This window comes from Camellia sinensis, chromosome 3 (genome assembly GCF_055761805.1).
Source record: "Camellia sinensis isolate YWXY chromosome 3, ASM5576180v1, whole genome shotgun sequence".
In the NCBI taxonomy this organism is placed as follows: Eukaryota; Viridiplantae; Streptophyta; class Magnoliopsida; order Ericales; family Theaceae; genus Camellia; species Camellia sinensis.
In genome coordinates this window covers 228,968,362-228,974,582 of record NC_138963.1, presented here as the reverse complement: position 1 = coordinate 228,974,582, position 6,221 = coordinate 228,968,362, and positions in this window count along the sequence as shown.

Sequence of the window (6,221 nt, the reverse complement as noted above, 5' to 3'; positions counted from 1 at the left end):
GTGAAATCCGTGACGAGGAGTATGTCCGGTTTCCTGCTAAGTTAGGCGACGGACAGAAGGGCTTCAATCCACGATACCGTTGCACGTTTCACCGGGAGCGAGGCCATTGGACGGAGGATTGTTTGCCTTTGAGGCAACACTTGGAAAAGCTAGTCGCAGCCGGACACTTGGACCTTTACATTGATGGCGGTGTGAAGGCCAATCAAGCTCCGGTTGACCCGCGAGGACCGGATGACCGAGATGCGCCTCCCCAAGGGGTTATTAATGTCATCCACGGCATAGTGGAACCGGCGCGTGCATGCGAGCTCCGAGGAATGATCAAGAAGGCAGAACACATAAGGGAAGTTTTGTCGGTTCAGCCTGCGATCAAAAGGGAGAAGACCGAAGAGAAAGACGTGATCAGTTTCTCCTCAAGAGACCTAGAGCGCATTCAGACGCCGCACAACGATGCCCTAGTGGTAACACTCTGTGTCAAAGAATTTGATGTCAAACTGATCTTAATCGATCAGGGAAGCTCGGTCGAGATCATGTACTACGACGCTTTCAAACAGCTCAAGCTTCGGGATACAAATTTGGCCCCGACGACTTCGCCACTCATTGGTTTCAACTCACAACCGGAGTGGCCTTTGGGAAAGATTATCCTGCCGGTCAAAGCGGGATCCGTGGTCAAACAGGTGGAGTTCTGGGTGTCACAGGTGCTATCCACTTATAATTTGATCCTTGGAAGGGGATGGCTTCACGCTATACAAGCCGTTGCGTCAACCTACCACCAGGTGGTGAGATTTCCCTCGGTTATGGGGGCAATCGAGGAGGTTTGGGGTGATCAAGTCATGTCGAAGCAATGCTTCGTGGCGGTCAACGGGAGCCGAGCTGCCAAAGGCTTCGTTCAAATGATTGAGGGACCGGAAGACCGGCGAGTCCTTGACAACGTGAGCACCAACGCCGAGGACAAAGCTGTCGAGGAGTTGGTGGAAGTGCGCATTGATACAGAGCATCCGGACAAGTTCTTCTTGCTCAGCTCAAGCCTTACAGCCCAAGAACGGACCGACATGGTTGAGTTTTTGATGGCCAACATCGAAGTCTTTGCATGGTCACCTTACGACATGCCCGGTCTCGATCTGAGTTTTATATGCCATCATCTCAATGTCTTCCCCGGAGCCAAGCCGGTCATTCAGCGAACAAGGAGATCGGCGCTGCATCACACCGAGGTAGTTGCGGAGGAAGTGAAGAACTTGCTTGAGGCGCGAGCACTTCAGGAAGTGCATTACCCTCGGTGGATTTCAAACACAGTCGTGGTGCCCAAGAAGAATGGGAAGTGGTGAGTTTGCGTTGACTACAAGACCGTCAACCGAGCTTGTCCGAAAGACAGCTTCCCTCTGCCTATAATAGACCAGCTTGTGGACTTAACGGCTGGACATAATAGGCTCAGTTTCTTGGACGCCTACTGCGGCTACCATCAGATTGCCATGCATGGGCCTGATCGAGAGATCACCTTGTTTACTACACTAAGGGGACTCTTCTGCTACCGAGTCATGCCTTTTGGTTTGAAGAACGCTGGGGCAACTTTTCAACGGATGGTGACCAAGATGTTCGCTCCTCTGCTAGGCCGGACAATGGAGGCTTATATTGATGATATGGTGGTTAAGAGCCGGCATCAAGCAGACCATTTGTCCGATTTGGCCAAGATGTTTGCCATTCTCAAAAAACACAAGCTACGGCTGAATGCGTCTAAGTGTGCCTTCGGCGTGGGATCCGAAAAATTTTTGGGTTTCCTAGTCACAAACCGAGGTATCAAGGCAGACCCTACACAAATCTGAGCCGTGCAAGAGTTAAAACAGCCTAGCTCGGCTAAGGATGTGCAGCATCTGGCCGGAATGGCCGTTGCGCTTAACCGATTTATAAGCCGGTCATCAGATCGCTGCCGCCCTTTTTTTCAAGCCTTGAAATCAAAGTTCTCATGGGATGCGGAGTGTGACTGGGCTTTGGCCGAACTCAAGGAGTATTTGTCTTCAGCGCCGTTGTTGGTCACACCGGAGCCCGGAGAAGAACTCTACCTTTATCTGGCCGTATCGCAGCATGCAGTCAGTGCGATGCTTGTCCGGTCGGAAAGAATCAAACATCTACCCATCTTCTACGTCAGCAAAACCTTGCTACCGGTAGAGTCAAGGTACTTGCCGCTGGAAAAACTTACGTTAGCTTTGATGATGGCTTCAAGGAAGTTGGCACACTATTTCCATGCCCATACCATCATCGTCTTGACCGAGTTCCCTCTCAAAGCTTTGTTCGAACGGCAGACTTCTCCGGTCAGATTCTTAAGTGGGCGGTCGAATTGGGACAGTTTGATGTGAAGTTCCAGCCGTGCACAGCCATAAAAGCCCAGACTCTGGCCGACTTCGTTGCTGAATTCTCACCTGGAACTCATCCGGTATGCCCAGTCGATATTGCCGGGGCAGATGAAAAGGTGAATGCAAGCTCGACCGCAATACCACAGCTTGGTGGCATTGGCAACGCGGAACTTGCATGCCCCGCCGAAGCCCCTTCAGTTAATACGATACTACAGCCCAGTGATGCGATGATGGAGTTGGCTATCACTGACCAACCCGCTTTGTCCGACACCACATCACTGAAGAGGGAAGAAATGAAACCGCTCAGCACAGAGCCTGCAGCCGGCATAATACCGCAACCTGGCGATTCGCCTACGGACTTAGGCATTATGGATCAACTTGCTAAGTCCAGCGCCAAATCAGCAAGGGGGGCTGAAGTGGAACCGCTCAGCACGGGACCAGAAGCCGAATAGCCGAGCAACCGTGATCCCATCAACCTTCAAGCTTCTCAAGACCCCTCAGAGTGTTGGAAGCTCTTTGTTGGCGAAATATGGAAACTTTTTGTTGATGGAGCCTTGAACCGTCACGGTGCTAGGCTGGGTATAGTTCTGATTTCGCCAGACGGACTGACTATTGAACATTCTATCACCCTTGGCTTCCCAGCATCCAATAATGAGGCCGAGTACGAGGCGCTATTGGTCGATCTTAAGAGTGCGATTCGGATGCAAGCATCCGAGCTAATGGTTTACAGTGATTCTCAGCTTGTGGTTAACCAAGTTTCTGGGGTTTACGAGACAAAGGATGACAGAATGATGAAGTACCAAGCTCTGGTCAGAGACCACATCAAGCGATTTCAGGCGATCAGGGTCCAGCAGATTGGCCGAGAAGAAAACTGCCGAGCAGATGAGTTGGCCGGCCTTGCTTCTATGGTCAACAGCACATCTCCCAACCCTCTTTTGATGGAATTCTTTTCGCGGCCCAGCATTGAGGAAACCGGGTAGACAGAAGTACTCTGTGCTGAGCTAGGTCCTTCTTGGATGGACACTATAATCCTCTTTCGTAGAGAACGGACCGTTCCAGCCGATAAGAAGGAAGCACATAAAGTGCGGGTGAAGTCTGAGCGGTTTTGGCTCTCTCCATCCGGCACTTTATACAAGAAGTCTTTCACCGGCCCCTACCTGAAGTGTGTGCACCCTAGCAGCGTGGAAGCCTTCCTTTGCAAAATTCACGAAGGCATCTGTGGCAGTCATATAGGGGGCAGGTCCTTGGCCTACCGAGCTATCTCGCAAGGCTACTTGCGGCCGTGCATGCAAGCCGATGCCCAGAAATATGTTCGCAAGTGTGAGAAATGCCAGAAATTTGCCCACCAGATCCACCAGCTGGACAGGGAACTTCTTCCTCTCACTAGCCCTTGGCCCTTTGCGATGTGGGGGCTAGATATAGTGGGACCGCTCCCAACAGCACCAGGCAACCGGAAGTTCTTCATCACGGCCACAGACTACTTCACCAAATGGGTTGAAGCGGAGCCTTTGGCAACAATCAAAGAGAAAGATGTGAAGCGGTTTGTCTAGCAGAATGTGGTCACGCGGTTTGGCGTCCCCAAAATTCTGATCTCTAATAACGGTACCCAATTTGACGGCCGCCTATTTAGGGGGTTCTATGAAGATTTGAAGATCGAATTCCACAACTCTACTCCGGCTTACCCGCAGTCCAATAGTCAAGCCGAGGCTTCGAACAAGACCATTCTTGATGGACTGAAGAAGAGGCTTGAGAAAGCCAAAGGAAAGTGGGCCGAGGAACTCCCCAGTGTCCTTTGGGCATACCGAACAACCCCGCGGCGATCTACCGGGGAAACTCTTTTTGCTTTGGCATATGGCATGGAGGCGGTCATCCCTTTGGAAGTTGGTATGCCCACCCTCAGAAGTGAAAGTTTTGAGCCCAAGCTGAACGCCGAAGCCATTGCCTTGGAATTGGACCTAGTAGAAGAACGTCGGGAAAAGGCTCTTATCTATGTGGCCGCCTACCAACAAGAGCTTTCAAAGAAATACAACAAAACCGTGCACCCCAGACCGTTCAAAGTGGGTGATTGGGTCTTGCGGAAGGTCATGGACAATACCCTGGTGCTAGGCGAAGGCAAACTAGGGGCAAATTGGAAAAGACCCTACAAGATAACCAATCTGGCGGGCAAGGGGGCATATCACTTGGAGGACTTGGATGGTAGAGGAATACCCTGGCCATGGAATGCAGCCAACCTCAAGTTGTATTATTTCTAGCTTTTGCTCTCTTTTTTGTGCAAAGGAATTTTTTGCCTTACACTTCATGTAATATTCATTTTTGTTAATATATAGAAGTGACTCATCTTTGCCTTAGCATTTTTTGTTGCTTTGAGTTTTGCGTATTCTCAACCGAGATGATTTATTCCGGTTGAAGGAGTTGATGTTTTGTTCAACTTAGGTACCCTCAACCGAGATGATTTACTCCGGTTGAAGGAGTTGATGTTTTGTTCAACTTAGGTACCCTCAACCGAGATGTTTACTCCGATTGAAGGAGTTGATGTTTTGTTCAACTTAGGTACCCTCAACCGAGATGTTTATTCCGGTTGAAAAGTTGATGTTTTGTTCAACTTAGGTACCCTCAACCGAGATGATTTACTCCGGTTGAAGGAGTTAATGTTTTGTTCAACTTAGGTACCCTCAACCGAGATGTTTATTCCGGTTGAAAAGTTGATGTTTTGTTCAACTTAGGTACCCTCAACCGAGATGATTTACCCCGGTTGAAGGAGTTGATGTTTTGTTCAACTTAGGTACCCTCAACCGAGATGTTTACTCCGTTTGAAAGAGTTGATGTTTTGTTCAACTAAGGTATTCTCAACCGAGATGTTTACTCCGGTTGAAGGAGTTGATGTTTTGTTCAATTTAGTTACTCTCAACCGAGATGTTTATTCCAGTTGAAGGAGTTAATATTTTGTTCAACTTAGTTACTCTCAACCGAGATGTTTACTCCGGTTGAAAGTGTTGATGTTTTGTTCAACTTAGGTATTCTCAACCGAGATGTTTACTCCGGTTAAAAGAGTTGATGTTTTGCTCAACTTAGGCACTCCCAACCGAGATATTTATTCCGGTTGAAAAGTTGATGTTTTGTTCAAATTAGTTCGCCTCAACCGAGATGATTATTCCGGTTGAAAAGTTGATGTTTTGCTCAACTTAGGTATTCTCAACCGAGATGTTTATTCCGGTTGAAAGACTTGATGTTTTGCTCAACTCTGGGTGTACTACCGAGATGATTTATTCCGGTTATATGAGTTAATTAATGAAATTTGTCTTGCCGAGATATTTTGTCCGGTTGAAGTTACTCAGCCCTAGGACCTTGCAAACACTTGGTGAAACTAGATCTTTTTCATTAATGAAAAAAGAAGTACAAAAGGAGGGGCAGACAGCCCGGTTACATGTGCAAAGCAAAAAACAAAGAAAAAAGAAAGCTAAGCTAAAGGGGAAAGGTTGGTGAATTCATCCTCGGTTGCCTCCAAGTTGACCGTTGGAGGTTGGTCTTGGGCACCGGGCTCACTTCGGCCGGGCTGCTCCTGCTCTTGGTAGTCCTCTCCCTTAGCATCTGCCTCGGCCCCTTCTTCAAGTCCTTCCTCGGCCTCAGCCTGCAACGCGCTGAAGACGTCGTTGGCATATGGCACGAGATAGACAGGTAGGAAGGCAGCCGGTGGAGTGGCAAACACGTCGGTATTAGGACCTTGACCGAGATGTTCGCAAGCAGACTTCCAGCCCGCTTTGAAATAAATGTCTTGAGTTGTGAAGACCTGCTTCTTGTAGTTGTCCTCGGCTTCCTTGAAGCCGGCGTTGTTGGCATCTTCGCACTCCTTCTCCCTTGACTTCTTGAGTGCATCCA